We start from the raw sequence: 17,666 nt of genomic DNA, 5'->3' as shown, positions 1-17,666 counted from the left end.
AATATAATGTGAAAATCCATAATACACCCTTTGGATTGATTAAGTGTGTCAGCATGAACAGCAATACATAACCTAAATACATATTTTTGTCTTGCGTAAGTGCCTTTCCATTCTGAGAATTATGCACTGCCAAGTCAACCTTGCAAAACGGAATAGTCTTCCAAGCTTGAGCCATACGTCAACCTGTCATCTGATTACCCTACTGGTTTGTTTGCTAATTTAATGTCCCATGATGCATTGCACATTGGGTCCTTTTTCCCCATTCTGCTCTGCTGGGCTGCACCTCTAAGGCTTGCAATGACTTGAATAACAAACAGTTGAGAGGACAGGACGTGGAGGTGGAAGCAGTGCTAGATATGGTTGCCTTTTACTCAGCGTGTTAGTGTAAGATTAACTGCATTTGACAAAGCATGTGCTTTGCCAGAACGTGTAGAGAGCGACTTGTCTTGCTAGAGCTCTGCAGTATCTTAAAATATTGTCAAGAAAAAGACTTAGGAGTTTAGAAAAAGATCTGGCAAGCCCAAGTAAAAAGATCTGGGATATCGTTTGGAAGAGCGATATTTGGAAAAATACAGGCAGAGAGAGATAGTACAAGAACAGGAAAGACTGGGAAGGATGGATATAAAAAAGAGAAAAGAGACGGGGATGCCCTACATGGGGATTCACTCATAAATATTCCTTGCATGGCCGGACGTTACCATGGTGACTTCATGAAGGGTTTCAAAGGACAATCTATCACACTGGAAGAAGGAAAGAGAGTGAAAAGGAAAAAGAAAAGTGAGAGAACTGCACAGTAACTACCCAGATATGAAATGGACCCATAAACTTAAAATGTCGGACAGAGGCTAAGATGACACCCTTTTGGCCAATCACACGCTGTTTAGATTCCACCAATCCTGACCTGCGGGCAGGGGATGAATGGCTAATGACACTCATCAATAATTCTCTCCCATCTCTCATACAACTCCCCTGCCCCACACAAAATATATGCTAGAGGACATGGATATAAAGTATTTTATAGGTTTGATTTGTCATAAAATGGTCCCAGAAAGGAAGAAAAAAATCATGACATCTGCTGGACTTCAGTAACACTTTTAGAATGATGAACTATTATTAGTCATGTGTTTCTGTAGCCTTATAGATTTGTGACAGAAAGCATATTTCACAGTAGTACAAGGCGGCCCTTATTCCTTAGCTGTTTCTCAATATCACAGCTAGAAACCAGATCTTCTAGGTAGGATGACCATATGTTCAAAATGTAAACAAAATTCTAGGCTTATTTGAGAAATTTTTCAATGTATAAATGAGGAACTATAGAGCAACAGAAGATTAGAATAAAATGACTTCTGCTATGTTACCAAATTGAAGGTAGGTGTGCATGTGTGTGTGACTCATGTGTGAGTGGGTCCTGTGACGGGTTGGTGCCCCGTCCTGGGTTGTTCCCTGGCTTGCACCCGAGGCCTCTGGGATAGGCTCCGGACCACCTGTGACCCTGAATAGGACAAGCGGTTACAGGAAATGGATGGATGGATGGATGGATTTCCAACTGCTAATTTTGCCACTAGAATTATATTGTTTTAATGTAGAAAGATATTCACCCAAAAGGAAACGACTGTATTATTTTTTATTGAATCATTTTAAAGACTCGCTCCTTCATGTCAAGAAGCAGTTTCTTAACCCAGTATAAGAAACTAGTGGGTTTTATCATAACTTACACATGTTCTTAGCATACAAAGAGGCCACACAATCCAGATAAGCCAAGCGCTTTGTCAGAATTAAATATTACAGAGGAGCCAGAGAGTCACATAACACTTAACCGGCACTGCTTAAGTTCCAGACCCAAAACTCCTGCATCACTTGGTCATAAGAAATGCAAGGCTTGCCTTCTCTGCATGAGTGACATTTCTATCTAGTTGTGCCTTTATGTGTATCTATATCTGTGCCTGTGTTAGATGCCCCCCCTTCACATAAAACCTCACATTTCAAGCTTGGGAAAAAAATAATCTTTGACAATCTGGAACAGTTTCTTTTCAGAATGTCCTTCAGGGATGTCACTTGACAAACTGCCAAGCCATCCTGGACCAGAATTCCATTCCAGTACCGTGCGCCCCCACAAAATCTGTGTCCCTCCCTAGCTTCTACCTGAACGCTGAAATCTGCACCGGACACTTCTTCTCTAGGAATTCAATTGTGCAAATTAATTAAATCTTATTGAGCGGCTCATAATCACGTTCCCCATAATATTGTGAAACCTCATTTCATAAGGGATTTCAGTATATTATCCTAATCTTATAATTAAATGTGATTAAGTCTTTATCAGGGATTCTTAGAGGAAACTTGAACTGAATTCTTATTATATAAAAGTAAAAAAGGGGCAGATGGTCGCAGACATTGTATAGTTTCCCCATAAGCGGTTCAGCTATTTCCGAAGAATTTAAATACTTCAGTTTTGAATGATCTATTAATTCGCCATAGCTCTATTTTATAATAACTGTGGAAAATAATAATTGTAGATTCAACATTTTTGTGGTGCAGGCATTCAGGAATGTTATATTTGTGTTGTACATATATCGGTACTTACTATAAATGTTAATAAACTGATGAATGACTGTGCTGTTTTACCCGCTATCACTGAACAATGTCGATAATGAAAAGATGTACAATGGGAGACAACAGCAACATAATTTTAGTCTTCTGGGATACGGGCTTATGTCAGATGCTGGTGTAAGTATGATAAAATACAGCAGGAGGTGTCAGCAGCATGCAGACTGGAAGTCAGAGAAATAACACTTAGACTCGGCTATCCAGAGGCTGTGGAGCAATCAAGATGTTTACAAGCATCTCCAAACGGTCCTCACAATAAGGAAGAGGAGGCTCTGGCTGCCATCTTTGCACCATGTTCGGTGGGGAGATGACCTCGGATGGGAGTGAGGCGTCAGCACAGAGGCGGCGTACATGCCGACAGCCCTCTGTGGGCTCCCACCTCGCATGCCAGGGAAAAAGTGCCGAATCTGCGGCAATGGGCACATCTCCTCCTGTTAGCACCATGCTGTCCGGGTGGCATCCCAGCAACCCCCACGCCCACCTCCCTGGCAGGCAGCCATGATGAGCAACATAGAAAGAGTAGGAAGTCCCGAGCATCTCTCCCCCCCCCCCCCCCCAGGATAAAATACACTGGTAGGAATCAATACATCACCCCAGAGACACTTTTGGTCAGCCTAGAAGATGCATAAATTTCCTTTAGACGACACTTAGCCTAGGCTCAGAATAAAATGTGGCTATAACGGTATTGATAGGTTTTCGATCCAAGGGCTGCTTATGAAAATTGCAGCCTTTTAACAGATAAGCAAGAACGAAAATGAATAAATGACTGCATGAATGAAGGGGGGGGGGGGGGAGAGAAAACTGCCAGCAGGATAAAGTTTGCGCTAAATCTTTACAGGATTATGACGGCAAATATAATGAATGTCTGTGAGGGGCTTGCAAGAGTAGCTCAGCATTCTCTTCCTGCTTTATAAGGCGATACGTAGCTGGCAGCCAGTCCGCAGGGAGCTGACGCACACGGAGGTTTTCTCACGGCCCATGAATGTCTGGAGGGAATCACTCCTGAATAGATGCAGTTGGTAAAAGCGCTAGATTCGCCCAGGCAGAAAGGAGCTGAGGAGATGAAGGTGAGGGACCGTCTGGGTGTAGGTCCATTTATCTAATGCTTGGCCACCGGGGGAGTGATAGCAGGAGATAATAGTGATGACAGAAGCATGGGGAGCCCCCCCATGCAAAGCAGGGTTCCAGGCAGAATAGAATAGAATAGAATAGAATAAACCTTTATTATCCCACGAATGAGAAATTTAGGTGTTACAGAGCTCTTGCACAAAAACGTAATATAGAACAATAGGAGCAGGTAGATACACAAAGATATAAATACAAATGTACAAAAGTTTTGGAAATAAATAAAGATGTACAGAGATATGTACAAAATGTACAGAGATATGTACACAAGTGCGGGGGTGGGGTGGGGTGTGAATGATCCTGGTTACAGCATGTGATATGTCAGTTAAACATATATGAGTAAAAAATACTCACGCTAAACTGTTATAATGTCTGACAGCCGCTGGTAAGAATGACCTGCGGTAGCGCTCCTTCCTACACTGTGGGTGTAGAAGTCTATTGCTGAATGAGCTGCTCAGAGCTCGTACAGTCTCATGCAGGGGGTGGGAGGTGTTGTCCATAATGGATGTTAGCTTAGACCGCATCCTCTCATCCCCAACCTGCTCGATGGATTTCAGTGGGCAGCCCAGGACAGAGCTGGCCCTCTTCACCAGTTTGTCCAATTTCCCCCTGTTCCTCTCTGCAATTCCACCACACCAGCAGACCACAGCATAAAAGATAGCAGATGCTACCACAGTGTCATAGAAGGACCTTAAGAGAGTCCTGTTCACCCCAAAGGATCTTAGCCGCCTAAGCAGGTGAAGACGACTTAGACCCTTTTTGTAAACTGCCTCAGTGTTTGTAGACCAGTCCAGTTTGTTGTTTAGGTGAACACCCAGGAATTTGTACTCCTTCACCGTTTCAATGTCCAGACCCTGGATGTTCACCGGTGTAGTAGGAGAAGACTTCTTGCTGAAGTCAATCACCAGTTCCTTCGTCTTGCTGGCATTAATATGAAGATGGTTCAGTTCACACCAGCTGACAAAGCGATCGATGACCCCCCTGTATTCCAGCTCGTTCCCCTCTGACACCCGACCAACAATGGCAGTGTCGTCTGAAAACTTCTGTAGATGGCAAGTGTCCGTGTTGTAATTGAAGTCCGCAGTGTATAGGGTGAAGAGAAAAGGGGCGAGTACTGTTCCTTGTAGGTTATTTTGTAAAGCTAAGCTTAGCTACTGTATCAGTTACAGTGGGGAAAAAACAGACCATACATTAGAACCTAATGTAGATGGTCATTATTGCTGCCTGGAATCAATTAGTTTAATTTTAAGATGTTTATGTGCAAGAGGAGGAAAAACAGTACCAGGTCTGTAGTGTAGATCATTTCACTTAATCGGCTTTGCGTGGAGACAATGATGTCAGCATCGATGATGTGATGAAATACAACGAGGAGAACTATGCACTTCACGGATGAAACATGCCCCACCCCCCTAGAAAACAGAAAGGATGCTATAAACTGGAGCGTGACTTCAGAAAAAAGAAATAAATTACTGTATTCTGAGAAATAGTTCGACTGCACGTAGCACTCGAAGGCGTGAGCTAAACATGAAGCATAAATCCAGACAAACAGGTCGATAAATTATAAATGAGAAGTACAAAGCGCTCTGTTATAGGTAACAGGTGATTATAATAGGTAATCAGCGAAGCATAGCTAGTATACTTGTCTATAATTAAATAAATACAGACTTTAACACATTTGCAAGCCCCAAAATCACAGTCCATGAGATCCCCTTGTGGCCGCTGACCCTAATGAGCTCGGGAGCTTACTTGATCTGACTGCTCCGTCCCCCTGCACCCAAACTTCTCTGTCCTTTATTGTGTCTCAACTGCTCCCATCTACCTTATTACGCTTCCTAAAACCAGACCAAAGTTGCTATCGCAGAACGGGATTCACAGCAGATACAAAAGTTCTGACTCATTCATTCAAGGGTGCGCCATTTTCTTTAGTTCTATCACTGCCACAAGCCCTAGTTCTGAGTAGGCGGTGAAATGGACTTGATGTCAAATCATTTGCTAAAACCATTTCACGGCCATCTCTAATGGCCCTAGGAGGAGCTGGCTTGTCTCTAACTGCTATTCAGTGTAGCGTGTCCAATTGGGCTTGGTGCAGAACTGCATGGTGGTAGACCAATACCCAGGCTACCTCACGGACTAAGCCAAGTCACGGCAGGCCGAGCGGAGGTCGCGCGTTGTTCACATTCCCAGCTTGGCACGGGTGGGACATCTTCTGCACGCCAGAACAATATAGCACTGTCGCTGTGACGTCACACGAGTGTGTGACTGCTGCTCGAGACTGTATCGAGGGTCATCAAATGCGTAACAGGACAACACAGGAAGCTGGGCTTTTAGTCAGGTACCTGAACCGCTACATCCTCAGGTGCGGAATTAGACTCTCAGGGAGTTTACAAAGTGCTTTGCAGACATTTCAAAGAAAGGAATTAAAAAAAAAAACAGCATAACAATAACCATAGAATTTTTTTCAAATAGAATTGTTTTCAACAAACAAACAGACAAATAATAATACCACCAATAACAATGACTTTAACCACCCACTTTGGGCCACCCTCTGTGGTCTCCGTAAGGGACCTCTCTCTCTGGTCCTCATGCAAGGGGACACGAACCCCTGCCACACTGAGAACCAATCCAGTGTCCTCTGAGGGACTCAAACCCCAGAATATTTGGGGGAGCGAACATGGAATAATATAATAATAAATTGTCATTGTTTTACAATCAGCTGATACTCTGGTACTCAGGCACATGTATACATGATCTTCTGTCCTGCAGTTAAACCAGGTGTGATTAAATCATTTTATTTTATTCAAGTATTATGAAACTGTAACTGTGGTTCACAGCGCCAGGTAGCTATTAACATCATACTTGAAACCAATTTAAAAATCATATTAAAAAGTGCACAACTCATTGGTGAAAATGGCTTTGTAAAAGCTTTCAGCGTTTGCCATCAGCAAAGCTTCACCAGAATCATAAATACTTGGAAAGGAACTATACAGGGGTGTCGGAGGGGCAAAGGTATGCCGGCAAATTCAGGAGGTCCAGCATTTGATAGGGGCCCTTGAATATGTCACTTACTGTCAGAAAATAGGGTAATAATAAAATAATAACAATAATAATAAAATTCATTTATATAGCACCTTTACCAGTACTTCACACTGAGAAAAAAAAAGGAAAACAATTTTTGTTGCAAGCGATATTAATAACCCCCTCAATGACACAAAAAGGTTAGTCATTTCTGTACCTTAAGTGGTAGGCAGGGTTCCGCTAATCTGTAAAATTTTTCGATAGGGGATTAGCGTTTCCTGTAATTTTGAAACCAAGTATGTGTTTAAGGGTTTCAGAGCTAAAAACTAAATCAAATCATTAAATTCATATAATAAAAGTTAGCCCCTTAGCGCCTGCTACTTTTTCGTGGTTGATTGGTTTAAGCGTCAAAGAATTAAACTTTGGAGTTAGCGGGATTAGCGGTTATCCAAGATAACCTTTCGGTTAATTGTGCTCACTGCTGCTTAAATTAGACTACAAGGTACAAATATTTACCTGCGGATATGGTACAATTGGCAGACCCTTGAAGGCACAGCCCCAGTGACAAGTATTTGTACCCTCAAAGGTACAAACTTTTTCTGATGCTGTACATGAACTGGTCTAAATCAAAGTATCATTAAAATGTAAAACACTTGAAGAGCCTACAAGCAGAACAGCACGGATATTGTGATATCTGCAGTTTAGTCAGGTGTGCTGGACTCTCCCTGTACTCTCTCGCCCAGCTGGTGTGTTGTCTCATTTCTCTTAGCTCCAGGCACTGCCACCCAGCTGTCTAGTTTAGTGAGAAGCTCAAACCACAGATAACTTTCGCCACCCAGACGTACTCACACATTTCGGTACATGGTGCAGCTGGACAACTGGCACTTGGGAAGCATTGCAAATTTCACGGGGAAAAAAAATGTCGAAAAACCAACAAGAAACAATCTCATCCAGAGGTAACATTGCGTCTGTAACGAATAGATTTTATCGCGGTATGGGGAAATGTCACAAAGAACAACTGGGACGAAACTGTTCTCTCACAGCAAAGAAACTACTGGTTCAGTCAGTAAGACCAACATACTAACATTCCAACCATCCGGCTTCTTACTGGTTGTCCTGGTTAGGGTCACAGCGATCCCTGAGGTGCAGGGTTACACCATTCCATGGATAATGCTGAGGATACCGTCTCTTACTGACTCACTATAGCCAGAGATGCACGTAACTGGTGCGCAAGTACGCATTCACTGTATAAAGCTAAAACGTCATTTCTTGTCGTGACAGCACAAATAAAATAAGTACGCATATGCGCTGTTACGATAAGACATTGACACGCGTATCGTCTCATATAAAATGCATACCTGCGCGCTAGTTACGTGCATCCCTGAATAGCACTTCTTCAAACTAATACTGTCTCCTTGCTGATAATGAGATGTTTACTTTTAAATTATTTCCCTGAATGAAAGGACATTGTTCATCGCTCTTGTTTTCATCGGCGTACTGTAGCGTTGTGTAACACGAGCTGTTGGCTGATCCACACTTACAACAGCTTCAGGCAGAGCTCAGTGATGGACTGTCCTCTGTGCGGCTGACTCATCAATGGCTCATTTCCAGTACAGGTCTGGTCCGGGGGCACCATGGTAACCGAAGGGTAATCTGAGGGTCAGGAGATTAATTGGTGCCAGTAGGGCCAGCAAAGTGTTTTTGTTATGCAGTGTCGCGTTTCGAGAAAAATCAGTTAATCTGTAAGGTAGTTGCCCGTATCATGGCAAGGAGGCCAAATAAACCAGAAACCCTCTCCAACTACGGTCACCACTTAATCCATACCGGGGAGGATCCCTTGGGCTAGGACGGGGTTTGTAAATTACCATTTAAATCAAAAGGGCCTGGATTTCACTTAAGCACTGAGTTCTTGCTGTATGCCGATTGGTCAGTCTCCTATAATCATGTATGTATCACTAATGTTAATGTCAAACAGCTGGTCTCCTTTACATGGATTAGGTGGTTACCCGAGCTCCAACTGATATCAAGAAAGTTGTTTAGATACGAAATTATTTTGATAGTCATTTGCTTCCCTGCTTCCCTTAATTTTGAATTAACATTTACGTTTACGAAACATCATTTGATAAAATGGACACACATTCTAGTAATAAATGAAGAACTGAATTTATACTTAAACCAAGAATGAGCACGTTATATGATGCTGTTATAATGCATATTACATAAAGGTCAGCCACTCAGAATATTCTACCATAAACAAAACAAAGCAATTGTTGTATTTCATAAATATGTGTCAAAATTAATGTTATATTATCAGGCCACTGATACATTTGAAGTAAAGTGAAAATGCAGCACGCAAACACAATTTATCTAAATATTGAGTATGAATAAGTGTAGAGTAAGTAAATATTGATTTATATGATTAAATTCTATAGGATGATATCTACCAAAGGTCCTTTAATTCCAATGCTCTTGCAAAACATCCAAATGTCACATTCAGTAAAAACAATGGTTAAATTAAGAAAAACTGTAAAACAATAAAAATTGCTCTTAATAATGCCTTTGTCATTTCAACTATGAGTTTTTTTTCATGCAACAAGCTCAGGTTGATGTCCGTCTGACTTCCTGTACCATTAGTCTTTATGATTAACCATAATGATTTCCTGTTGACAGCCTAATTAAGTTTGCACTCCCCCTTAAAGGCTGAACTGTACAGCCCGAGTCATCAGAGGGGTTTTTGCCAATAGCTGCTCTCAGCCCAGGGCTCAAACCACACACACTCTTTTTCCATATTGTCGGACAGTCTGCAAAACTGAGAGTGTGGAACTGTCTAGTATGACTTTATGATGACAGAATCAGTTCTGCAAGCAAAGTAAAACCTGCCTGCATTTTATTTTTGCACGAGGCTATCAGGTATAGCATAAGCAGCAACACTACGGAACTGGGAATAGGCCCAAGCCACGAAGTATTTTTAGCGAACATAGCAAGCAGTGGATAATACTGTGACTCAGATGGTAGCGCTGTCACCTCCTGCCTCTAGGGCGGCAGGCTTACCCTGTAATGTAAAATAACAAGCTGTTCAGGTGAATCAGTCAGTGCAAATTGCCACTAAGTGTACATCTGTGTCAATGAATGTGTGTCTGTATAAGTGCCCTTTGATGGACCTGTCTCCCCTTCAAGGTCTAACTTACATTGCATCATAAGCTTCATTAGATGGCTTTCCGTCCACCGCGACCGTAAGTGGTTATTAAAAATGATGGATGGACACAGAGACTGGCAATTACCGTATTTAGTGATTTTTTTTATTATTTTAAAACTGTATTTAACGAGCACTGCAACCCTGTACTAGACAGGCAGTCACAGTGAATGGATGAATGTATTTTATGAAACTATATATAATGACCAAAATTATTTACTAAACTTTTTATTTATTTTTTTTTTATAAGAAGCTATTGCAATATTATAAGTAGGGGGGAAAAAATCAACATACATTTAAGTATAACAGGCTAAGCTGCTGACTGGGATTCAATATATTGAATAATGCATTTATTACAAATATTGAATGTTTTTAACTTTACATTCGGGGTGAATCTGGAGCCTGTTCAATGGCGTGCAGAAATGCCGGCAGGGGGACATTAATGATACCATTCCAGTCCATAACTGGGCATACGTAGGATCAAATACTAAACGCAGTTTAGACACAGCACTGCACAGAAATCCATTTATCACAATGAAATCTGATAATTAGTAAAACTGCAACTGCAACTGGGTTTCAGATGTGATACCAGGCAATCAATGGGCATGTTGTTGAGGTTTCCGCCAAAGCAAGCTAACCTAAAACAAAAGAGGAAAATAAAACCTATTTTCCATAGACAAGCAAACCACTAGACTTCTGGGCCGGGATCACGCCCATAGAAAACATGGATGGCCACCCTCTATTTCGTTTTCCTTTAAGCTAATGATAAGCTATATGTCATCAAACAGAAATTCTGAGTTATATTTTTTTCAGCCTCTTCAATTAGTGAAACAGTTGTCAACACAGACACCTCCAACTCGGGGCTAAAGGTCCTTGAATCTTTGCCACATTGCATGCTGAGTGATGGCATGCCAGCTCATTAATAACATCCCACGGCTACCTATCCAAGCATTGATGAATAGATGTTGCTGGAAAGTCATTAGAGAGTGTATGCTGGATATCTATTTATACTGTGGGAGCAAACTGACCGCCCATATTACCACTGGAAAACTGTGACGACAGTCAATTACGTTTTCTAATAGGAGACTTTTCTCCTTTATATCTCATCCCACTTTCCTTGGTTCAATTCCATTTCCCCTGTCATTGATTTAAAACATAATGGAATGCTTTATAAATATAGTTTGTCCAAGGACCTGGAATAAGAGGCAAGAGTATGAAACTATTTTGGATCCAGACACTCAGTTGAGTGGTTGAGACCTTGCAGTGAAGATAAAATAAATATGTGTGCATAATGAGTGAGAGGCGCATGGAGGGAGGTGTTGAAGACAAGGTGATACTTGGGAGAGAGAGGAACGTGTGAGATCCTTTATGGAATCTTGAAAATGCATCCATTCCAGAATCAAAGAGACTATGGTAGATCATAAAAGACCACAGGACACCAATCATAAGAACTGGCCAAATACCGATTTGCAGTTAATTCAGCCTTTGATTGCACTATTACAAACTGGTTCCTTCACATAAACTGCGCATATTCTTGGTCCATAAAAATGCATACAGTGCATAAAAATTCAAACTCAGCTATTCTATGGCCTTCAAGGCTTTCCATGGCCTGTTGGGCTTTTAAATAGTAAGCAGGTCCATGCATTTGAACCATCTGGTAGTAAACAGCTTATCAGGAACCTGGGGAAATGGAAGGAGTCTAGCTTTTTTTTGTCACGATGCTCTGATTCTATGAGTCATGGAGGGTTTTGCGGTTGAAACGCTGCCATCATTTGGTTTAAAATGTGTCAGAACCATTGAAAATACAAAAAAAAAACAAATTCCGAATAACATACAATGCAGATTTCTAGATGCTTAAAATTAAAGTGCCTGCATTAAACTGCATACTTACATATACTTCCACATCATTCTTCCCAACAAAATACTTAAAGACTTAAATAGCTGAGCTTTTACCACTAAAAACCAACCTTTTTAAACATAATAATACGTGTACTCTCCTGTTTTCCCATTGTTTTAGACAAGTTTTATCATGGAACCATTTATTATAATATTTGGGCAGATGCATTTTAATGTTATGCTTCCCACAACCTTGAAGCACACAATTGCAAAAGCAATCAAAAACTGATAAATATACTGAAGTCAATACCCAAGAACACTTTGAAAGCAGGGAAGCTGAATACGCGCAAGGCAGTAATACGGCTTAATGCGAAGCAACAACCTTTAAATCAAAATGTGAATTCTCATTATTGTACAAAGGAATTTAATGGCTACTAGCATACTAATATAAAGCCTAATATTTTGTACCCAGGCTATTCATCCTGAAAGAGAAACAGGCAAATAACATGCAAAATGAAGATCAGCTTACAATGCAAAGGAATTAGTAAATTCAGTTGTTCATTAGCTGCATGGTGGTGCAGTGGTTAGCACTGTTGCCTCACACCTCTGGGACCCGGGTTTGAGTCTCCGCCTGGGTCACGTGTGTGGAGTTTACATGTTCTCCCCATGTCGTCGTGGGGTTTCCTCCAGGTACTCCGGTTTCCCCCCACAGTCCAAAAAACATGCTGAGGCTAATTGGACTTGCTAAATTGCCCATAGGAATGCGTGTGTGAATGACTGGTGTGTGAGTGTGCCCTGCAATGGGCTGGCCCCCCATCTTGGGTTGTTCCCTGCCTTGTGCCCATTGCTTCCGCGATAGGCTCCGGACCCCCTGCGACCCAGTAGGATAAGCGGTTTGGAAAATGGATGGATGGATGGATGGGTTGTTCATTAAGGGTACTGAAATTGTTAAATTCAACTTCACTCATATTATTGCCTCAGACACAGCTGGTTAATTATCATTGTTTAACTGTTGAATGTTTAACTGTTGAATCGTTAATGTACTCTGGTGACAAATACCTACACCTTTGTGTAAAGCTGAACTGCTGTGAGACGATCTTCATGTACTGGGTTTTCTGTTGAACTCTATACAAATTCCTGCATTTACAGACCACTGTCTCTCACCCAGGTCCTTGGGGACACCTAGAAGGTCCACGTTTTTGCTCCCTCCCAGCTTCCTGCCAGACAGTCTACTTTCCTGCTCGGAGCCTGGAGGGAGCAACATCGTGGACCGTCTGGATGGTCCTCAAGGACTGGGTTGAGAAACACTAGTATAGACACTGTTTTGAGGTCAGAACTTACAGTCAGCCAGCATCCCTAAAGCAGTTGGGGTAAAGGAACGTCCTCAATGGCCCAACAGTGAAGAAATTACTCTGTCCACCACAGGATTCCAACCCATGACCACTTGGATACAGACCCAGACCCCTAAACCTAACCTGAATATATTACTGGCCTCTTGCAGCCCTACTCGGCTTGTCGGGTACTTAGATCTTGGCTATAAGGCCTCTCAGTCCTGCCACGTACCCGACTAAAGGCTCGCGCGGATTGTGCCTTTCAGTCTGTTGCACCAAAGGCTTTGGAACAGTCTCCGGCCATGCATTCGATTGAGTCAGTTGTGTAAGGAAAAGTACTAAAGATGTCCCAGTGTTCTTGGTTGATCATTTGGATACAGACAGCGTTAGCAATTGATGATCATAAGGAAGTCAGGGATAGAACGGAGGCTTCAGTCAGCACCACTAGGGTGATGAGGAAGATAATTGAATTACAATGATCAGAAAGTCTCCATCCTGTCCTGCCCCATCCCTGCCTCAGGCTCCTCACAGTCCAGGGGGGTCACTCTTTACAGTATATGTAAATGCACCCACAACACCTACACACAGCACCTAGTTGGGGAGGGACTTTTGGGGTATAAAGGAGGGTGAAGAACTGTCCTTACTTTGTATCTGAGCTGCCTTTCAGCACCTGGTGTATGTCTACACTGTATCACATTATATTATTTTTTACTGGTCAATAAACCACCCTTTTGCCGAAACTGCGGAGACTCTGCAAGTGGACTCCTTACAGATGACTCATTTAAAAAGCAACTAAGCCTTTTTTTGTTTAAGCAGGTGTTTGAGTAGAGTAGCCATTTGCTTGTGCCCTTTTTTTAACTTTTCCTTGTTTTTGATTTACATTGATGGTACTTTAAGTGTTTTAGTGATGTACATTGCTCTGTGACCTTTTGTCAGTCAAAAGCACTTTATAAATAAATTTTACTTACTTATTTACTTACTTACTTAGTAACTAACCCTAACTCACTAAGAAATCAATCAGGTGTCTCAAGAAATACCAACAAGGGGATAAATCAGACTACTGGTACTTTGTAGCACTATTGTTGATCTTACATCTTAAAGCAAAACAAAACGCTGGGGAAAGAACAAATAGCTAAATTGAAAAGGGATTTATTGCAGAAAACTAGCACGCTTATGAATCCCCGCAAGCTTAATCCCACGTAATCCGTTTCCCCACATCTAAGACTGATGCAAACAGAAAGATACTGCCAACTCAAAACAATCCAGGCACCAAGCCGTTTCTCCATCCCGTTGTAGGGGAATTAAGTGAATTTAGGGGACAGATAAAAGATTTTGAAATGAAGGATGTAGGCTGACAATGACTGTATAAGTTCAATGCAACCATTTATTCATGCAATGGGGTAAAGCAGTACATTAGATTTCACTGGGCACAGGTGCTAAGTCATTCTGACGTGAAACATGGTCGTCAAAGGACAGGGTTTGCAGGACACCCCTTCTGAAGAAGATACCAGTTTCAGGATGATTGTAATCATTTCACAGTAGCTTACAGAATACTTCAGTGCTTTCCGAACGGTGATATTTTATGAATTTATAAACAGCCCCGGACACATTTAATCGGTTGAACGAGCAACCTGAATAAAGGGCTGTGTGTATTTATATATTTAAAAGAAAAACCCTACAATTAAAACCAATTTACACAGTTATGAGGTACATCCAAAGGCCAAATGTATGCGGACACCCCTGTTAATTAGTGGAATTGGATAATTAAGTCACACCCGTTATTGACCCAGGTGTATAATTAAGCACTAACCCCATGGAACCTTCAACAGCAAACACTGGCAGCAGGACGGATGGCCACGCAGATGATGTTAATGACTTTCAACTTGAACCCATCATAGGATGCCATCTTTCAAACCGGCTCCCCATATTGCTCCCCTTGCTAAAGCCGCCCTGGTCAACTGCAAAAGGCAGTATTATGGAAACATTTGGGAGCCAGTTCAGCTGTAAAACAGCAGGCTATGCAGACTTACAGAACAGGACCGGATCACACAACATCGGTACCCAACCACCTCAAGTCACAATCTAACATTTAATGGAAACTCTTCCCCGAAGAGTACGGGCTATTATAAAAGCTACAGGTGAATGAGCTTCATGTGAATGTGCATGGTTTCAGAATGAGATTGCGGGCAAGCTGGTGTCCATATACTTCTGGCCATGCAGGGTAATTCCATAAATGCGACTGAAAACATGCACCAAATTAAAGCACCAGAATGCATCGATAAACTAAGCGATGGCAAAGATTTTATCATGCATTTGACTAGATGCATGCACACAGACCTACTGTCCTGCTCCTATTGGCAGCTGAGTTATTATTGTGGGCTTGCTGTAATGAGATGCAATGCACTTAGTCTGACATGTGTTACAGCCTCCCAGATCAACACTGCAATGTCTGCATGAGTAACTCGACCCCACAGATATAGAATTACTAGACTGGTTCTATGTTCTACCCACTGTGCATTACGCTATCCTACCCAGTACTCCTTTCACATGGATACATTTTCACTGTTGCCATACAGTGGGTAAGCACATATACTTTTTCTCACAGCCGTCACTGATCATTTTATTACGCACATATACTGAATATTTCATTTGAAATTATTGATGATATACAAAAGTAGCTCCTCCATAAACTGGAATCAACACAGCTGTGATTACACCCAGTGAATGAAGTATTCGCATTGAATTACACTCTTCCTTCTCTCCTCATTTTCTGATTTGTTCTCTGCGAAAGGAAGCACATAAACAGGAAGCTGACTGCATGGCGGACAACGCTGGCAGACAGTGGTGCAGGGCGGCGAAGTCGCTCCCTTCGGCAGGACGGGCTGTAAGGGGATTTGTGGGCTCGGGAGACTGGGACAGGCCCATAATGAGAAATAGATTTCCTTTTGAAAGACGAGAGCGACAAATGGACGCCTTATGGCCCCTGCCCTTAGATTAGGACATGAGCGGGGGGGGGGGGGGGGGGCTCCAGTGCCAGGGATTAATAACATCAGTAACAGCATCATTAATAACAGGAAAAGGTGGCAGTGTGAAAAAGATCAGGTCCCCTATCCACTAGCTCTTACCCTTAGGAGTTATTTGTGTTTGTCAGTGCTGTATGTCTGTCTATTGTAGTGAGCTTGTGTAACATGAATGCAAGTGTGCATGCGTGTCTGTTAAACGTGCATGCACTGTATGCACAGTCAAAAGCAATGCTAGTGGGAAGAAGCAGCGCTTCACTGATAAGTGTCTACATATATCTATAGAAAGGTCCGCTTGCTTGTCTGTTTACCTCTGAATACAGAGAGGGGTGTGGATACTCAATGCCCTTTAACCCCAGATACACGGCGTGCTTGTGCAGATGAGAGGCTCAGTCCCGATCCTCCAGGCCTTCTCATAACACGTAACAGACACTGAAGACCTACATCATTAATGTGCTCCCTGACACGGCGGCCCATTGTGGGGTTGTGATTGAAATAGCCACCGTGAAAGTAGTGGCGTTGCGTTTCACTTTCCAGGGCCTGCTATGGTTACCCAGGACCCAGCGCTGACTATGGTCGGAGCCCCAGATTGCCCTCCGTTCACACCCCGGTCTTGGCAGAGACTCTAGACGGAAGTGTGGGTAGCCCAGACAGGTCCAGCCCGCCCCAAGTCGGAGGTGGATGAAGGCAGAGCCGCCCACGTTCCCTTGCCTTATCACACGACACATCGAGGTTCTGTTCCAGTGCAGTTTAACGTTTAGCCTCCTTCACTTTGCTTCCCGGTGGCGAGTAGCAGGGATACCTGAGCTCGGCCAATGTGCAGGTTCTCGGCCGCAGAGAGTCGGGTCAGGGACCTGGACGGGTGATCACCTGATACCCAGCCATGCCAATGATTGGGCTCAGCTGATTAATAACTAATCAAGGCTTCAGCCCCGTCAATGGGCATCCGCTCTGCCAGGACGGTCCATGCCGCATTGTGTGGCCCATGTGGGGGGGGGGGGGGGGGGGGGGCAGAGAATGGCGCGCGACGGGGGGAGAGTTCTGTATTATTCATGGGTTTCCCTCTTTGTATTTCTCCGCTACTTCCTTTGCGTCATGCTGAGAAAAAAAACAATGACGTGGCATGAACTGGTGGACCGATGCGACTGGGAACACAGGAACCCTCCGGTGACATGGGTCTCGTGTCACATGCCCGGGACGCCAACCTCATCATCAACGGGCAGCGTGCGGCAGGCCATGGCCCTTTAACGGTAGGTCGCCGCTTTACCTGCGCCGCAGTAGGAGCGACGTCATGAAGCCACAGCTTAGACTGTTTCCGTCGCCCGCATCTTGCATGTATATTTAACAACCGTCTGTCTGTGCAGGATGACGCTGCCGTCTGTGTGCTTATAACCCGTGGCTTTTCTCCTATTCCTATTTCTTAGAAACCCAATATTTGTTTATTTTTAATTGCCTCTCTTTAGAGTGATGGGAATCAATTCATTGTGTCAACACAGGGGGATGCATTCAGTCAAACTGAACTGAAGGCACAAAATCCAACGG

The 17,666-nt window shown here is 42.9% G+C and overlaps 1 protein-coding gene across 4 annotated transcripts in view; it reads right to left on the bottom strand.

Moving 5' to 3' along the window:
* The window catches only part of LOC125711959 (sodium/calcium exchanger 2-like), a 69,983-nt gene that overhangs the window by 27,825 nt on the left and 24,492 nt on the right, over positions 1-17,666 (bottom strand). The window contains exon 2 of one of the 4 annotated variants that reach the window (XM_048981459.1): positions 8,286-8,397. The exons of the other annotated variants lie outside the window; for them this stretch is intronic. The gene's annotated coding sequence lies outside the window, so the exon portion shown is untranslated. The remainder of the gene's footprint in view (positions 1-8,285; positions 8,398-17,666) is intronic. 4 annotated transcript variants of the gene reach the window in all.

The sequence above is a fragment of the Brienomyrus brachyistius genome, chromosome 17 (genome assembly GCF_023856365.1).
Source record: "Brienomyrus brachyistius isolate T26 chromosome 17, BBRACH_0.4, whole genome shotgun sequence".
In the NCBI taxonomy this organism is placed as follows: Eukaryota; Metazoa; Chordata; class Actinopteri; order Osteoglossiformes; family Mormyridae; genus Brienomyrus; species Brienomyrus brachyistius.
This window is presented reverse-complemented; position numbering and strand designations above follow the sequence as displayed.